The sequence below is a fragment of the Hyaena hyaena genome, unplaced genomic scaffold, assembly GCF_003009895.1.
Source record: "Hyaena hyaena isolate Hyena2069 unplaced genomic scaffold, ASM300989v1 scaffold_25, whole genome shotgun sequence".
Lineage (NCBI taxonomy): Eukaryota > Metazoa > Chordata > Mammalia > Carnivora > Hyaenidae > Hyaena > Hyaena hyaena.
The window spans coordinates 4323608-4342336 of NW_024080657.1; positions in this window are offsets into that span (position 1 = coordinate 4323608).

Consider the following 18729-nt stretch of genomic DNA (forward strand, 5'->3'; position numbering starts at 1 on the left):
ACTTATTTGTTGGGGGTTTTTTGTTTGTTTTGTTTTGTTTGTTTAGAGAGAAAGAGAGCGTGTGAGGGGAGGAGGGACAGAGGGAGAGGGAGAAAGAGAATCTTAAGTAGGCTCCACCACCCAGCTGGACACAGGACTCGATCTCACCACTGTGAGATCATGACCTGAGCTGAAATCAAGAAGTGGACACTTAACTGACTGAGCCACCCAGTTGCCCATAATAAGCCAATTATATTGTAGAATTTATCTCTTATAGCAACTAGAATTACCCTAACTAATAAAAGGGGGTTAAAAGACTCAAAATGGCATGAAACAAATCAATAATAATGACAATGTGATCATGGCTACAGTGAAATGATACCTCATAGAATCTATAAAAGCACATACCACTGTCTGACGATTCAGTGGGAGACCTTTCAGTACCACATGTCAGGATGAATGGATTGGGTGCCCCAACCATGCTCTTACCTACTCATGAGGCAACATTCTTCACTATCCTACTAAATATGCCCCATTTGCATCTTGTCACATGACCCATCTACCTGCTGGTAACGTCAGCCCCGGATTTCCATCTGAACATCCACCCTACTCTGATTCTCAGTCTAGGGGTTCTAAGCCTGGCCAACCAAAGTTCTACACCCACTGATGGCGGTGGTTGGCCTAGAAGGAGATACATAATCTACATGAGTTGAATCATCCATCCAGTAAGTATCAAGAGCGTGTCTGGCTACACTGGGACAAACACAAGTACTTTCTTCTACTGGATTCGACCCTAGAAAGAGGCCAATAAGAGGAGAGCCTAAGACAGGGTGTTGCCAATATGGCAGAAGACAGAAAAAAAGAGAGGGGACAGATGGACGTTGATGAAATCAGACCGTGGTCTTTTCCTTTGTGTAAATCAGTCAATTCCCTTTTAACCTAACTCCAACTTGGAATGGATTTTATGACTGACCGGGACTCAGAAGGGCCACCATTTGGAGCTCACCTCTGAAGGATTGGAAGCTACCAGGAGGGAGAATGTCTGGCCTGTAGGATGGAATTCGGACTCAAGAGTCCTGCTCACCTCTCACTGATTTCCCTGCCACCTTCCCAGTCTCCACACCAATGACATCAAATTCCCAGAAAGCAGAGATCCACCTCATATGCTCTCATCTCTGCTGTTCCTGATCCCACTGACCTCAGCCACCATCTTGGCCAACTGCTCTTCTCAGCCTCCCCCACCTCTCAGTCTTCTCAGAGCCACAACTTGTTTCTAGCTCATCAAATTTCTTCTCTCTCTCTCTCTCTCTCTGTCTCGTTGTTGTTCAAATCTATGCTAGTTCTCTCATGAAATAATCTGGCCTTAAAAAAAAAATACCCAAGGAGGCATTGGCCCAGTTTCAACATGAAGTCTCACTGAAACCACTTCAGGAAGGATGACACCACCACAGATTTCCTGGGAAGAGAAGATTTAAATCCATCTCAGAAGGCCAGAGGAGCGAAGAAAATGGGCATCACAACTCATTCCCAAGGTCTGGCCTGAGAAAAACTCAGGAGAAGCCAACTGCTAAAAAAAAAATAATAATAATAATACCCACAGAGAGGAAGTCTTTTCTTCAGGAGGAAGATTGACTCAGGCCCTCAACCCACATCTCTTCCTGTTTTCCTCCTTACACCTGCTACTCCAGCCACACTGCATCTCTGCTGTCCCACAATCAACAAAGCATGCTCCCACCTAAACACTTGTAGTGGTTGTTTGCTGCTGCATAACAAATTAATCCAGAATGTAGCTGTTCACAACAATACACTTGTTTTCTCTCTCTTTTGATCTCACAGGGTTTCTGTGGGGTCAGGAATCTGGGACTGGCTTTAGCTACATGGTTCTGCCTCAGAGTCCATCATGAGGTTATAGTCAGGATGTCGAGGGGGCCACGGTCATCTAAAGGGGTCTGCCTCCAAAGTAACTTACAGCCTGGCAAGTTAGTGCTGGCTGTTGGCAGGAATCTTATTCCCTCCTCACCCTTCTGTAGGGCTGCATGAGGGTCCTCACAAAACAGTGGCTGGCTTCCTGTGGGAAGAGCGATCCAGGAAAGAGGGAGGCCAAACCTGTAATTTCTCTTGTGACCCAGCCATGGAAGCCCCATTTCCTTAATATCTTATTACACAGGTCAGCCCTATTCAGTGTGGGAGGGGACTACACGAAGATCTGAATGCCAGGGTCATTGAGGGCCCTCTTGAGAGCCAGCCACCAGGGAGACGTTGCACTTACTTTCCTGAACTGGTGTGTTCTCTCCCCAAATATCTCTCTGGCCCATGGCTTACCCTTTTTCTTCTATCAAACCTTTGCTTAAATATCATTTTTTTTTCAAAAAAACAGGCTTTGAAAAACTGTAACACTTCTTCCTGCCTCAGAGCATTTCCTTGATTTCTTTATTTCCTGAGTTATTCTTCATTGTGTGTGTGTGTACACAAGTACTTACATATATGTGTATATATCAAGTCACATATGTATGTACACACACACACACACACTTCTTTGTTTTTTGAGTTATTAATTTTAGATGCACAGGAAAACAGCACAGATAATAGAGGAAGGTCTCAGATACACTTAACCCAGTTTCCCCCAATGTTTGTTCTGGTTCATTTTTTGTTTGGGGTTTTCCCCCTTTAGAATATAATCTCCACAAGAGCAGGGGCTTTTATCTATTATGTTCGCTGGTACCTCCAGTGCCTGAAACATTGCCTCACTCACAGTAAATGCCCCGTAAACATTTGTTGGATGAATGAATGTACATTCTAGCAGCTCAGAGAAAAGCCAGTGCTAGACTTTTGACCTTGAAGTTCTTAAGAGAGTCACAGAGGGTGTTTAGCACAGCAGGTCCATGGGACTCGGATGATCTTAACTCAGCTGGGAAAGGCTGTGGGGGAGAGAAGCAAAGCCTAACTTGTTATAAGATGATCACATAAAACAATGACCTTCACTTATTTATTCATTTTCCCTCATTTTCAGTTGCTTTCTTTGGCCCGTTTTGCTTTCTTGTTGATAAAGTAAATTACTTTCTATTTGGGTCCGTCTGCTAGCTCTATTTATCCACAATGCCGACGCAGTATTTCCCTGGCAGAGGCTTCACTGGACTAAGCCAGGCTCCACAGGGGCCGGGATGGCCTCTGAAAAGCCCACGAGAATCACCCATCCCTGGGGGTCCCCACTCTAGTAGAATCGGCCCAGCTCCCTGCAGACCCTTCCTTTGTATGGCTTCCCATATGGAAAGCTCCTCCTCTATCTCTAGATGCACTTAGGTAATTATCCCAACAAAACCAGCCCAGGATGCATGCCTGTTCTCTTCTCCAAGTTCACCTCCACCTATGTTGGGAAGCCTCAGTGAAGTCTCACCAATGGACTAATGGCTACCCCTGGGCTCTGAGACCTCCATGCCCTGCGAGCCCCATTCCCAGATCCTCAACAGCCCCAAACCCACCCAGTGCTGGGGCGACAGGCCAGGGCACACCAGGCCAGGGCACACTCGGTGACTATGAGTCAACCACCTGCCACGAAGCCAGCACTGTGCTGGGTACTTTACAGATACCTCACTTCACTGCGACTCAGCACCACGGTTACACACAAGAGTCGGAGATGGTCTCGGGTGAGGTTTCTAGAGTTAGGGAATAATAGCTCCCACCTTGAGACCTGGTGTAAAGACCAAACGAGCTGATCTAAGGGGCTAGCATTATTATATCTAGGACAGTTTACAGACCGGAAAGGCAGAGCCTTTCCGGTGAAGGAATGCAGCAGAGGTCACACAGCTGATACGGTGGGATTTGGGTCCAGGTCTCGGCCTGGCACTGAGCTCTCAAAATGGCCACTACACTAGAGTCCCTGGAAGAAGGGCACACGGACACCTGCCTGGGGCCCTGCATAGGAGGCAGAATCGCAGACTATCCCAGACATCCAGAACTGGGACCTCCTTGGGGTGAAACCCAGGGTCTGCATCCTACGCCACCTCCCTTGCTGACCCCAACTGCATGAGGCCAGCCTGCATCTCTTGGGCTCAATAGAAGCTGATAGTTCGTGCTTTCGTCCCTTGGTTAGTTCAAGTGCAACTCATGGGCAGCACTCTCTGAAACTTTTTCCTGGGGCCTGGAAACAATAGGCCTCTGTGCTAGAGATAACACTGTGTCAAGGTGCTTTGATGGGGAAGAGATTTCTCTGACATGTCTGTCAGCAGGATGACGGGCCGAGCCGAGTGTAGGGCATACGGCCGTCAAACAAGCAAGCCTTGGATTGTACCCGCAGAACTGTCTGGGGAGCCTGTGCAGGGGCTCCTGGGACAGCAGGCCCGGTGAGGGCTTCACCAGACTCACACCAACCCTGGGGGACAGCATGATGCGCATTTGACAGGCAGAGACTTCAAGGCTCAAAGAGATGAGATCACACAGCAGAGGTGGTGTGGCTGGGATTCACTTCTGGATCTTACATGGCACCTTCCCAGGCAGCTACAAGGAATACACGTGGGGAGGAAGGGAGAAGGTGCTCTGTGGCCCTCCCTCATGCCTGCCCCCCAGGCCAGAAATCTGCACCTTCGTCCCACAGGCAGCCGGCCTCTTGATCTCTGGAATCCAGGTTTGAACGGAGGCGTGTTTGGGGGTCACACCGACCCTGAAATGGATTGCAACTGAGGCTCGAGACCACGCAAAGGTACGATGGGTCTGGATGAAATTCACTCCTGCCCCTTAAAACCTTGGCCCTTTAAAGAGACTGGATTGTGCTCGCTTCGGCAGCACATATACTAAAGAGACTGGATAAAATTCACTCCTAACCGTAAAAACCTTGGCCCTTTAGAGAGAGGTCTCTACCATATTCATTTTCTATGGCTGGTGTAACAAATTACCACTTAAATTAGTGATTTAAAGCAACGCAAATTTACTATCTTACAATTCTGTGGTCAGAATTCTGTCTCACTGGGCTAAAACCAAGGTGCCAGAGTGGCTATGATCTTTTTCAGAGGCTCCAGGGAAGACTCAACCTCCTGGCCTTTTCCAGCTTACAGAGGCCACCTGTGTGCCGTGGCCCGTGATCTGCCGCCATCTTCAAAGCCGGAAGTGGCAGGTTGAGTCCTCCGGTAGAATCACTCCCACACTGACTTTTCTTCTGCTCCCTCTTTCATCTTTCAAGGACTCTGAAGAATTCGCCGGGCCCACCCAAATAATTCAGGAGGAGCTCCCTATTTCAAGGTCACTTTGACTGGGATCTTTAATTCCATCTATGACCTTACTTCCCTTTTGTCACATGACCTAACATTCACAGGTTCTTAGGATTAAAACATGCATCCCCTAGGGGACTGGGCAGCCGGGGTGGGCAGCACCATTCCATACCCACAACCCCCCACCCTTCCTCCCATGATGCTGGGTGGGGAAGGGGGAGGCAGAGAATAGCATCAGGGAATAGCCTCACCACTGTAGCTCTGTCTTTGGGGCCACTAAAACAATCTTCTGTCACCTCATGCTTGGCCCTGTGCTCGTGCACCCCAGGCTCACCATTAAACCTCAGCATCTCATTCCTGACACCCCTCCCCCAATTAGACCAGGCTACAGGGCATCCTGACTCACTCCACTCTGTGTGCAAGGTCTTTTCGTATCTTTTTAAACCTCAATTATCATCGTTGCCATTCTTGTTATTGCCATTCATGCTAGTTAACAGTACAGATTAAGAAAAAAGTTCTTGGGGAACACCTGGGTGGCTCAGTCGGTTGAGCGTCCGACTTCGGCTCAGGTCATGATCTCATAGTTCGTGGGTTCGAGCCCCGCGTCGGGCTCTGTGATGACAGCTCGGAGCCTGGAGCCTGTTTCCAATTCTGTGTCTCCCTTTCTCTCTGCTGTTCCCCTGCTCATGCTCTGTCTCCCTGTCTCTCAAAAATAAATAAATGTTAAAAATTTAAAAAAAGAAAAGAAAAAAGTTCTTGGGACGCCTGGGTGACTCAGTCAATTAAGCATCTGACTTAGGCTCCAGTTTGTGGGTTCGAGCCCTGCATTAAACTCTGTGCTGACCATTCAGAGCCTGCAGCCTGCTTTGGACTCTGTGTCTCCCTCTCTCTCTCTCTCTGTCCCCGCTCGTGCTCTGTCTCTTTTTCTCTCTCTCAAAAATGAATAAACATTTAAAAAAGGAAAGGAAAAATGTTCTTCATTTCTACTCCTCCAAGGATGTTTTAAATCTTGTTTCTTCATAAAAATGAGGCAGTACTATCAACTTTAGGTTCTACTTTTATTTTCTACTTAATCTGGGAGGAACTTGCTCACCTGTCGGGAAGACACGGTCTAACTCGCTCGTAACAGCTGCCCGGGGCTCCAGGGATGGACGACTCATTTAGCCAGATCCTTTCTGATGGACAGGCGGAAGGTTCCAGATGACTTACTATTGCAGGCTCTTGAGGAGAAGGAAGTTCCCACACCCCAGTCCAGCCACGTGGGGGTCACACAGTCCAGCCTGGTCCCACGCTTTTCTCTTCCCGTGGAGAGCATGGGGCACCACAGCTGAGGGATGTGGAGGGCAAGGTGGTGCCACCGAGATGTCCAGAAAGATGAAGACCACCTGATGCCCACAGAGGTGCTGCTGGGGCCCCAGGCGGCATGTTCAGCCCCCTGGGCCAGAGACGGCAACACGAAAACCTAACGGCTGTCCAAATGGTGGCTTCTCTGGCATCACGTGTCCTGATGTCCCATGCCCATTCTCACTTCCCCAAACAGCCCTGCAAGCAGATGTGGCTATTCCCATTTTAAAGACGGGAAACAGAGGTTCAAGAGTTTGCCCTAAAGTCATGTGGCTGAGAAGTCACAGAGCCAGGCTGTGGCAGACTGCTTGGGGCCCACAGCAGGGTCAACTGCCCAGACTGGAGGGGTGGCCAGGCCAGCTACCTGTGGGCTAAATGTCTACCCTGCTGCTTGTGAGTCCTCCAAACCACTCTGGTTTCTGCATTGAGTTTGCTGCCAATTTTCTTCTATTAATGAAAAAATAATACAGGCTCATGGCTAAACAATTCAAACTATGCAGAGAAATAGAGGCCTCTGTATCTCCTCTCTAGAGAGGATTCAGGTGACCGGTTTGGGGGGTCATTATGTACATTTTCTACACACATGCGCGCGCGTGTGTGTGTGCGTGCGCACCTGCCTGATAACTGCTCTACCCGTCCCCTTTTACAACTATCCTCGACGCATCAGACGCTTTCAGGAACACTGTTCATGTCCTCCTCATAAGCCTCCTGGGACCTGGACATGTTATTACCGTCCCCACTTTATGAAAGAAGAAACTGAGGCTCAGAGAGGCTACACCACTTGCTCTGGCTCACACAGCTAGTAAAGGGCAGGACAAGAATCGAACCCAGGCCCGCTGACTTCAGGTCACACATATCCACCTACACAAAGAGGTGACCATGAGGAACTGCCCTGTGTCTTCAAAACAAAAGGCTCAGGAGGTCCAGGGTTGGGAGGACAAAGCCATCTTTCAAGCTCAGCAGACATTAGGCACCTACTGCCAGGCGGTGTGTCCTTGGCATCTTAGATCTCTCGTGGTGACACCCCTAAGAAAGGCTATCCTGATCAAAAGTCACCCCCGGGGGCCTCCCTCGGGGCCTGAAGCATGACTTGAATGGTAGTGACAGAGGCAGCGAGAGGGGAGGGACATAGGTGTCAGCTCCAGTGGACACCAGTAAGAATGAGCAGAGTGTCCTTGGAGCGGGGGGGCCTCCAGGACATGACCTGCGTGGGGTCTCCCTTCTCAGTTATTTCTTATTTTCAAGCTCTCTAGAAAATGCTCATGGCAGATCTATCTGGGTCACAGGACCGAAATAAACATTATTTGAATAATCTCCGGCTGGCAGCCTTTGGAGGATGGACAGGAAAATTACCCCCTAGAAAGGTAAATCTGAGCGCACATCACTAGATGCTTCCAGAGCATGTGTCAGTCCCCTCCGTGCCTCTTGGGGTGCTCTCCCTCACCCCAAACCCCGGGCTGGATGCCCCTGAGAAGGGAATGGCAAGGTGCACTCAGATGACTGGAGCCACAAGGCTGACTCGCCAGTGCCTTCACGACTGCCACCGCAAGGAGGCAGGACTTGAATCCGGGTCTCCCCAGCCTCACTCCCCTTCTCTCCTTAGAGAGCATGTGGAACTGGGTGGCACATCTCTGCGGGAGCTGGATGGCTCCCTCGGGGTCTCCATGGCAACCGGTGAGCCTCCTCTCCCCAGCAACAAGATGGTTTACCTGAGTCAGCCACACTCTCTGGCCAGCCCACTGCTTGGCTGGCATCAAAGGTAATATGACTTTCCAGATAACCAGGCACAGCCATGGCAGCCACTGGGCATGAGATAGCGTGGGGCCAGGAAGAGAACAGACTCTGGACCATGTAGGCGGGAGCCCCCGTCCTGTCCCTTGTCAGCTGATAGCCCTTAGCATGTCCGTTGTCACTCCCTGAGCACTGGCCAACTGCCAGGCCCTGCGCTTAGTTCCTTATTTGCAGATCTCATTTTAACCCCGTGAAATCAGAGGTCCTATATATTTCCCCACTTTGCACACGAGGGGATGGAGGCTCAGAGAGATGAAGCAAATTGCCTAAGACACACAGCCAGCGAGAAGCAGACTTAAACTTAGGTCTTTCTGTCTCCCAAGCCCATGCTAAATATAACCACAGGATTGTATCACTGTTGCAGAGAGGAGCCTGTACCATGCAGCAGAAAACCTGGGTCCCACTTCTAGAAACCCCACTCAGCAGGAGACCCAAGCTCTGTCCTGTGTCCCCCCAGGCAGACGACCAGCCGTCTCTGAGCCTCAGTTTCCCTATCTGTAAAATAGGTTAAGGGTCATGGCTGCCATAGAGGTCAGATAAGCCGAACCCAAATGGGATGACTGTGATAGTAAGGGCACCGCAAGACCTGTCCATCCCGGCCAGCGAGCTCTGCCCGTCCCCCTTCCGTCCTGTCACCTGCGCGAGCTGGGCCAGAGGTGGTGCTGGCTGGCTGGACCAGGCGCGGGCATTTCTCCCTTGCTGAGCAGTGCGGATCACACCAAGCACTTCCTCTCCTTTTGTGTGTGTTTTTCATGACCTGCTGCCAACAGCTCTTTGCTGAGCCGCTGCCACCATTTACCCAGCACAAGAAAACTGCCTTTCTTCCCCCATTTAGGGTCTGGTTTTAATTTCTACAGTATTCTCTTTAATAACAATGCCTAATTAAAACATCTGTTAAAAAGTCTGTAACATTAACTTTACAGGGAGAATTTAATAGAATTATATTGGAATTGCAGGCATTTAACGGGCTTCCTAATTAGGCTTTTCTTTTAAAAAAAAAAAAAAAGGAGGAAGAAGAAAGAAACATTCCACAAATTAAAATCCAGCCTCTTTTTTATGATAATGTAGGCTGACGGTCCAGTGGCTGGAGAGGACTAGCAGAAGCCGGAACAGAGGGGGTTTGAGGTAACTCAGAGTAATGAAATCTCCAGGATGGGGAAAGAAAAGGAACAGGGAGCCTACACGCATTCCCACATGTATAATCCCAATTATATCCTGATGCCTACCATGGATTAGTATTATTAGCCCCACTTTACTGATGACGAAACTGAGGCACAGAGGAAAGTAGCTTGCTCAAAATCTCTCTCTCTCTCTCTCTCTCTCTCTCTCTCTCTCTCACACACACACACACACACACACACAAAATGAGGCAGAGCCTTCCAAGTATGTGCTTTTCCACTGCTCCACACAGCCTCCGAGCTTTGCATCAGTAGGGCTTTCTAGAGCTCTCTGGGGCCCATCTTGATTCAGCCACTTCTCAGTGATGACCATCAGGCTACCTCTCACGGCCACCTATGCAAGGCCCCAGAGCCCTTTCTGCAAAGCTCCCGCCTGAGGAGCCCTGGCCCTGGCTGTCACCCCACACCCCTTGAACACCATGCAGGGGGCTGTTGTGGGGGTGGGGTAGGAGCTCCGCCCAGTGCCGTCAGGAACATCCTCCCAGCGAGGAATCAAGGGATAAACGTCCAAAGTCAAAGTAAAAAGTCCAGCAGTGTCAATATCACCTGGGTGCCTGATAGAAATGCACCATCCCACCCACCCTACTCCAGACCCCCGAAGGAGCATCTCTGCGGGCAGAGCCCTGCAATCTCTGTTTAGATCAACTTTATGGGTGACTCGAATGGGATTGTGGGGTTGCCATCTCCAAGCAATAGGCAAGACTGAACCCCATAATTTTGCTGGAAAGAACCCCAGTGTTTCTTCCCACCCAGACCAACTCAGCAGCCGCTCCACTGACCTAGGTGCCTGGAAGGCACCACAGGAGGCAGACAACGGCCCAGGTTGCTCAAGAGGCCCCTCAATTTAAGCAGAAATTCCCAAATTCAAGGAAAGGGAGTTGCCTTCAGTAATGGTTTTTAGATGCTAGTGCAATCCCTGTTTTCAGTGCCCCAACCCACTGACCCACCACCAATACCAAAAGCTGCTGGGGAGGTTGGGGGGGCAAACCCTGAGGTGGACTTAAAATAAATCAGACCCAGTCCAGACCCCAACAATCAAGTAATCTGACAACAGTCAGACAGACAGACAAGTCCATTAGCGGGTTAGTGGGGCGCTCACAGACCGCGCCCATCTCCAGCTCTGTGTGAATGGTTTACTTTTGTCCTGATGGACAGGCAGTGTGGTGCACTGGCTAGCGCAGGACTGGGGAGTCAAACGGAGCAGAGTGTGAAGCCCGACTCAGCCACACATTGGTCATGCCGTCTTGAATAGATGGTATTTCCTTGTTAGACTCAGTTTCCTGCAGATGAACAAGGCACAGGGTTGGTGGTGTTGGGTCAATCTGACTCTAACCCTACAAAGGAATCAAACGTCTGAAGGCAGGGACGGGCAACCAGATATGGCACAAGGTGACATGGCCTCTCCTGCTCCAAAGAGAACCCGAGCTCTGTGGTCGACATGCGGAAATAAAGCCTCCCGTGAGGAGTGGCTCTGAACCACGCAGCCGTGACTCTGTCCTGAGTCTCACCCTCCGTAGGCATTCTATTTGATTCCCTCCTCCCAATGGCAAGCGAGTTTCCAGGCCTGGGTCCCCTTCTTCTCTGTCACCCCAGTCTAGGAGTGGCCAGGCCCTCCCGTCAGCCCCCAGCATACTTAGGAATCCTTATACAGGCTTTCCTAAACACCAGGGAGGACACCACAAGAGAATAAGAAAACACAAAGAGGTGCTCTGGAGTCCTGCTCAACCACTTACTAACTGTGTGACCTTGACCAATTTAATTAACCTCTCTGAGCCTCAGTTTCTTCATCCATCAAATGGGAACAGTAATATGCCTAACTCTGCCATTGCCAGGAAGATTAAAGAAGTTAATATTTGTAATGCACTTAGAATAACAGCCAGCGTACTATAAATACTACGTGTTTCCTCAATAAATAATAAATGAAGACATGAACACAGTCCAGCTCTCAAACATCAGCGATGAGAGGTTCCCAGACCTGACCATCCCTCCCCAGCCCTATCTCCACACTAGCCCCTAATGGCCAGGGGTTCCCATGCTGGAGGCAGCCCATCATTTCCGGTCCCTCACTCATGTGGGCCAGGATAAGGTCCCCGCAGAAGGGAAGCGGGTGCCCATTGCCATGGCCGTGGCTGCTTGTGGAGGGCTGGAATTCACAGTTCAGCGCGTGGGCAGATTCAATTGGACAATCTCCTGTGTGATGGCTTCCTCCATTCAATTACTACTAAAATTCATCAAATGGAACCAAGAGAGGTTTTACTGCCAGTAATTGTGGTGAAAACGCTCTGTAATTGGTCTCTCAAATGAAAGTGGGGAGAACGAGGCTGACTTGGCCCTGAACGGTTGGAGAGTGATGGCTCAGACGTGCTCCCCAGAAGCCGGTTGGTCTCCCGGCCCCCAACCCCGCCTGAGAGCCCCACCCATGGGGCTACCCAGGAGGGCAAGGGGGTAGGGGCTGGCTCAGGCCTCTCTCTCTCCCTGCCTACACTGGGTGCGGTGATGGGGTGGGTACGCCCCACGCTCCCACAGGTCTGTCTCCACCCCGATCATCCTTGGAAATTCAGGTCTGCCTGCAGACTGGAAGACTGGCAGGTGCCTATGCGGTGCCTTTTTAATCCTTTAGATGCAGATAATTTCACGCCTCCAGGCCTTCCGTCTTGCTGATCCTTCTGCCTGGATTCTGTTCCCCACATTCACTTCTCATTGTAGCCGTGCAGTGGTGCGTCCCAGATGGAGAGAGCGCTCTCTGCCTTCTCTTACACCCTGGACACGACAACTCGGCCCCTCCGCCAGTAATACCAACGCTTACCCTCGAAGAAGACAGCCTTTTAGTTCAGAAGCTGGTGGCAGAACTCCGTGGTGGTTTGCCTGCCAACACGGCCACCCCTGACTCCTCCCAAGCCTATGGCCTGCTCTCCACATCAGGAAGGGGACTCCACCTGCCCTCCCCCTTCAATTCAGACCGGTTTTGAGAATTGTCTTCGGTGGAAATGACAATGTTAGAAAACCCATTACCAAGTGCTGGCTGGTGTTGGCCCCTTGGGGACTCTACTGGCTCAGTTAATCCTCACAATAGCCCCATTTCACAGACAGGCAAACAAAGGCTCAAAGAAGTTACCTGCCTGAGGTTGCCCCGTTCACAAAAGGCAGAGACTGGATTTGAACCCAGGATATCTGTCTCTGGTCTCTGCTGTGGGACAGTGGAAGACTCAGCCTTTCTGATTCAAATATCAGAATAAATCCAAGAAGATGGAGAGACGCAGGATGCCACTGCCCAGTCGCATTCACATCGGCCTTGGTGCCTTGGTTCCTGGGTGCCCGCCTGGCACATGCTCTCTCACATGTTGTCTTACCCCATGGTCATTATTCCTTTCATTTCACAGATTAGGAAATTGAGACCCAGAGAAGTTAATCAGTCTGCCCCCAATCACCCGGCTGGTAAGGGGCAGAGCCAGGTCGAACTCAGGACTGGACGTAGTTGCCTAGACCAGCTTCTTATTGTGCATTTGAGCTGCCCAGGAAGCTTGTTTAAACACAGGTTCTGGTCCAGAAAATCTGGGGTGAGGCCTGAGATTTGGCATTTTTTCCCCTGTTGTATTGTATTAACTGCAATCTCCTCAAAGACAGACACGTACGATCCCCCACGTGGCATACGTCAGGGGAGGCCCGGGATCTGGAGGTTCGCGGTCATGATCTGGTGGCAGAGAGGAGGTTAGGAGAAGAGCTGGAGAGGCTGACCTTCCAGCACCCGCACCTGCGGCCACACCTTGCACCCGCACGGCACAGCCAAAAAGACTCACTTTTCTGGTATATTTACAGCCCAAGGCGGGGAAGTATCTGGCCCAAGGACGCCCAGCCAGGGCACCCGTCCAACACCGCGTCCTGCGTCCTGCCCCACCCACCCGTGGAGGAGCCGGGGCTCGCGGATTCCCATCCCCTCCCTGAGCCCCAGGGCCAAGCCGGGAGCCCGGGAAAGGCCACACCAGGAAACGGGTGGTTTTCGCCCCCGTGCCTGCCACGGACCGCAGCCACCCTCCCTTTGCTGCGAAGTTCCTACTTCTCTGCTCCACGTGGGGCAACCCAGGTGGTCTGTGGCGGGAGAGGCTGAGCCAGCAGAGGGGCCCATGCGATGGGGGGAGGGGGGGTGTCACCACAGGCTGAGAACACACACACGTGAGTGCACACACACACACACACACGCACACACACACACGCTTTCCCATGGGAATCTGGCCCAGCCGCCGCCTGACCCTCCCGCCAGGACCACCTCCACACCGACTTTCTCAGGAAACCTGGATGGCCGAGGACACAGGAACTGGCAGGGGACAACTGGAGGCCTCCAGGGGGGAAGAGGGGAACCACAGCTGGTGTCTTGTGGGCAGAGTACCGGGGCTTCTGCTGATCCCAGCAGACCAAGTGCCTCCTGTCCCCGCAGAGAACCCAGGGACCAACGGCTGCAGAGAGAGGGCTGGCAGCCTGCCCAGAGGAGCCAGAGACAGCAGAGGGCAGAGAGGGAGACAGCGAGAGACATCAGGAGCGGAGAGACAGAGTACGAGAAAGGCTTCATGGAGAAGAGAGGTCCGGACGGGAAGTCGCAGGCACAAGGGGTGAAGGCAGAGGGACTTATGAGGCTGGCAGTTCTGGTCCCGGCCAAGCCCCCACTCAGTGGTGCAGAGACCTGGCCTCCCCACCCGAGTGATCAGTACCTGCTGGGGACCCTGCTGGGGACCACAGCCAAACAGGCAACAGTCTGTGGATGAGCCACGTGTCCATTCAGTGATGACATTTGTAGAACCTGGGACACTAAGCGTCCACCAAGTGCCTGCTAAATGCCTACGAAGTGCCTCCTAAGAGCTCAATGCAGGTGAGCTGATGCCCTCATGAGCATCCTTGTTTTTAGCGAGTGGCTGGTCCTGTACCCAAAGGATTGATGAGATGCCCTGGGCCGCCCCTCCAGGACAAGCCCTGGGGTCCCAGGCCCCCCAGGCTGTACCTCTCCCCCTCCCTCCAGGGACCCCACCCTGCCTCTGCCTTCTGTCTCATCTGCACCACACCGGCCTGGGAATCTGGCTGCCACCCTCTGGCCAGAGGCCGAGCTTTGGGGGCCTTTCCTCAGGAAATGAGGCCCCAGGGCAAACAGGACACACCCCGGACTGACCGCTGGCCTTGTGGACCTGGAGGCCCTTGCTTCTGCCACTTGGAGCACTTCATCCCCAGAAGCACTCTGAGTGCTCCCCCAGCCGTCAGCCCAGATCGCTGTTTATGTCAAGCAGGCAAAGGAGTTCTCTGCTGCGTCCGTGTCTTCCCTTCTGGCTCGGCGACACCCCAATCCTCCAGCCTGGGGACTGGGCTGGGGCTTCGCGCCCGTTCGGAAAGGCAGGGAGACCCATCTGAGGGTCCTGACAACGGTCACGGGCACAGCACCCACCACGGCCCCGACAAGGGAACCCAGGATGACTGGCCCCACCAGGACATGCCCTTCCCTGAGCTTCTCGGCTGGAGCCCACCCAGGACCTCCATCCCATGGGCAAAGACTTGGCATCCGCTCACAGCCACGTGAAGGCAACAGACCCAAGGAGGAGATCGGGAATGGTTAAGTGCCCTTCAGCATGAATGAAGACAATGTCAGGTCGATGCACCGCCCCTCCTCTCGCCTCCACCATCCCCACCACCATCATTGTTTACCGAGTAGTTACTATGTGCCAGGCACTCTGTTAAGCACTTTATATGAATCTTCTCAAGTCTTTTCATCCCCACAACTACCCTATGAATTAGAAACTATTATTAGCCCTATTTTACAGATGAGAAATGGAGGCACAGAGAAGTTAAGGCACTTGCTCGTAGTCACACAGCAGGATAGTGATGGAACCAGGATTTGAATTCAGGAAGTCTGACCCCAGAGCTCTCCTATTTACTCTCAAAGGTCACATCCAAGCCCCTGTGAGGTAGGTGTCTCTCTCAGAAGAGCCAGCTGATACGTGAGGATCTGCAGACCCCAGAGCCAGCGTCCAGGCCCAGGCTGTTCTGCCCCGTGTCCTGGGACGGGCCTTGTGTCGAGTCCAGGAAGGCCCTCAGCCTTGGAGGACGCAGCTGGCAGCCATGTAGCCCAGCCCCCTCCTGATCGCTTCATACTCGAGACACCTGGCCCAAGCCCCACCCCTGGGCTTCGATCTTTCACCCGCCCGGCGCCCAGCGGGCACCCAGCACAGCGCATCTCCTGGAGCGGGTTTCTGCTTGGCTCAGCCCTGGGCAGACTCGAGGCAGGGCTGGGAGAACACGGCTCCTCCAGCGGCCCCTTCTTACCACAGGGCCTGAGGAGTCTGCAGGGCTGTGAGGGGAGGGCGGTGGCTGCAGGGCTGTGAGGGGGGGTGGTGGCTGCAGGGCTGTGAGGGGAGGACACTGCAGGGCTGTGAGGGGGAGGGCAGTGGCTGCAGGGCTGTGAGGGGAGGACACTGCAGGGCTGTGAGGGGGAGGGCGGTGGCTGCAGGGCTGTGAGGGGAGGGCGGTGGCTGCAGGGCTGTGAGGGGAGGGCGGTGGCTGCAGGGCTGTGAGGGGAGGGTGGTGGCTGCAGGGCTGTGAGGGGAGGGCGGTTGCTGCAGGGCTGAGAGGGGAGGACACTGCAGGGCTGAGAGGGGGAGGGCGGTCGCTGCAGGGCTGAGAGGGGAGGATTGTCAGGGCCGTGGAAGGGGTGCCCACACCCCAGGCTTCCAGCTGAGGGTCGCTTTTGCAACACGGCACAGGGCCCGGGAGCAAGTGCAGGAGGAAGTGCAGTGCCCAACATGGCCTGGGTCCAGATCCCAGCAGCCTGGGAGGACGGGGCCAGGGGTGCAGGGCGCAGGGTGCAGGGGTGCCGGGAAATGGGGTGAGGGGTGTAGGGAATCGGGAAAGCAGGGTGAAGGGGTGCAGGAAAGCAGAGGTGCAAAGGTGCAGGGAAGTGGAGTGCAGGGGTGCAGGGGTACAGGGAAGCAGGGGTGCAGGGAAGTGGGGTGAACCGGGGTGAAGGGGTGTGGGGGAGCAGGTGCAGGGGTGCAGGAGCACAGAGGGCAGCAGGGGTGCCGGAGCGGGCAGTAGGATTCGACGGTGGTTCTGGCCTCTGAGAGGGGGCAGTCTGGGCCAAGTCCGCCTGCCTGTCACCGCCCACTGCTGACAGCAGCAGCAGGGACACCTGGGGAGTCCCCAGCGGCCTGCAGGGAAGCATGCAGTGGGGACACGGGGGAGGGGTGGGGGTAGAAACCAGGCTCCCCTGTGCTAATAACTGGACCCGCTACAGCCCCCACCAACGTACCCACATTTCAAAAGAGTTTGTCTAACAGCACCCTAAACAGTTTAAGTAATAATCCATCCATTTCCAGTCAGAACCATCCAGAAATTCTCTGGCCGGTAGGATGACCCCTCAAACCGGCATAATTTCAGCCCGGGGCAAACTCGGTGTTACAGGTGACTTGAGTGGCCTCGTGGCAGCTCGTCGAAACATTAAATACAGTGTGAGGACACTTCCTGGCCGCTCTGGGACGGGATCTGCCTTGTTCGGGACTGTTTTTCCAGGGACCCCGGCACATGAAGGGCCTCAATAAATACCTTTGTAATGAATGAATGAATGAATGAATGAATGAATGAATGAATGAATGAATGATCGATCCCCATGAAGCTCTTCATAGTCCTCTCAGGGTCTGGAAACTCCAGATTCCTCACCTGGGAGCTCTCAGCAAAGTATGCCACGAGTGTGCAGTGTCATTGACTCTGTCGTGGTCACAGAGAGTCACATGGGTACACACATGCACACGCTATGTCCAGGTGCACGTGTGCGGGACACACACACACAGACACACACACCCAGAACAGCGCCGGAGGCTAGGAGAGCAATGGCAGCAGAACTGTTGCTCCCAATTAAAATCAGAGTTGAAAAGGGAAGAGAATTTATCTGCAAAACCGCAAAGCCACAGAGAGGTCACCGAAAAAGCCTCTAAACTTGTTTACAAAAAGTATGCAATTATGTATTAACTGTTCTGTGATAATTGCACTGAGGGCTTCTTTTTAATCGCCTCACTGTTAACTATTCAGAGGAAGAAAGGAAGCCATCTGTGCCCGGAGTAAAGACAGCGGGGCGGGGAGGACCAGATCCTCCATTAAATTCTTGCCTCTCAGCTCACTGCTGATGGTGTGATCCAGCCTCAGTCTTCTCCTCTGAAAAATGGGGATGGGGTGCCCACCGCTCAGAAGAGAATGAGATCACCTAAGCAAAGGTTTCTAGAACACTGCCAAGCATCCAGCAGCCCATACACATTGGTGGTTCGGGTTCTAACAGGAGTCACAAACTCCTCTCTGATGCCTTTACAGCAAGGGTCGTGGGACCCAGTAACTGTTCTTTGGGCAAACTGTAGGCGCATCTACCCACCTAAAGCGCCCCCCCCCCCCAATTTGCCTTGGGAAAAGAAGTTTCCAAAAGATGCCAGGAACATCTGAGAAAGAATCTTTCCAAAATAACAACTTTAGCTAACTCTGGGTCTGGCAGTGTGTCATTCTTTAAAAAGAAAAATAAATAACTTCCTCCCTGAGACGAAGTTTGATTTTCTCTATTCACATTTCCTGGCTACTCTCCTGGTTCAGACTGCTTCAGGAGCCCTTAGGAATTAGCAACTCAGAGGCCAGTAAGGAGCAAGAAATAAAACTCTCAAGGTTCGGGGCACCTGGGTGGCTTAGTTGGTTGGGCGTCCGACTTTCGCTTGGGTCATGATCTCGCGGTTCGTGGGTTCGAGCCCCGCGTCGGGCTCTGTGCTGACTGCCAGCTTGGAGCCTGGAGCCTGTTTCAGTCTGTGGCTCCCTCTCTCTCTGGCCCTCCCCTGCTCGCGCTGTCTCTTTCTCTCCTGGAAATAAGTAAAACATTTAAAAAATTAAAAAAAAAAAAAAAAACTCTCAAGGTTCTCCTGTTCTCCAGGAATCATGCTTTGTTACATCGGGTTATAGCTTCCAAGCCTCATTTTGGAGAGTTGTCTCATTTGTAAAATAGGGAGAATGAAAGTAACTTTCTCATTTAACCTTCGTGTGATCTTCCTGCATGTGACACAGCCCCCGGCACTTAATAACCACCCAATAATTTCTGCTGCAGTCATTATTCATAATTCTCAATGACAACAGAGATTATTTGCAAGTAAAGGCTCAGAGAGGGTAAGTAACTTGCCCAAGGACACAGAGCTGGCGAGGCAGCGAAGGTGGGATTTGAGCCCAGAAAGCCAGAGCAC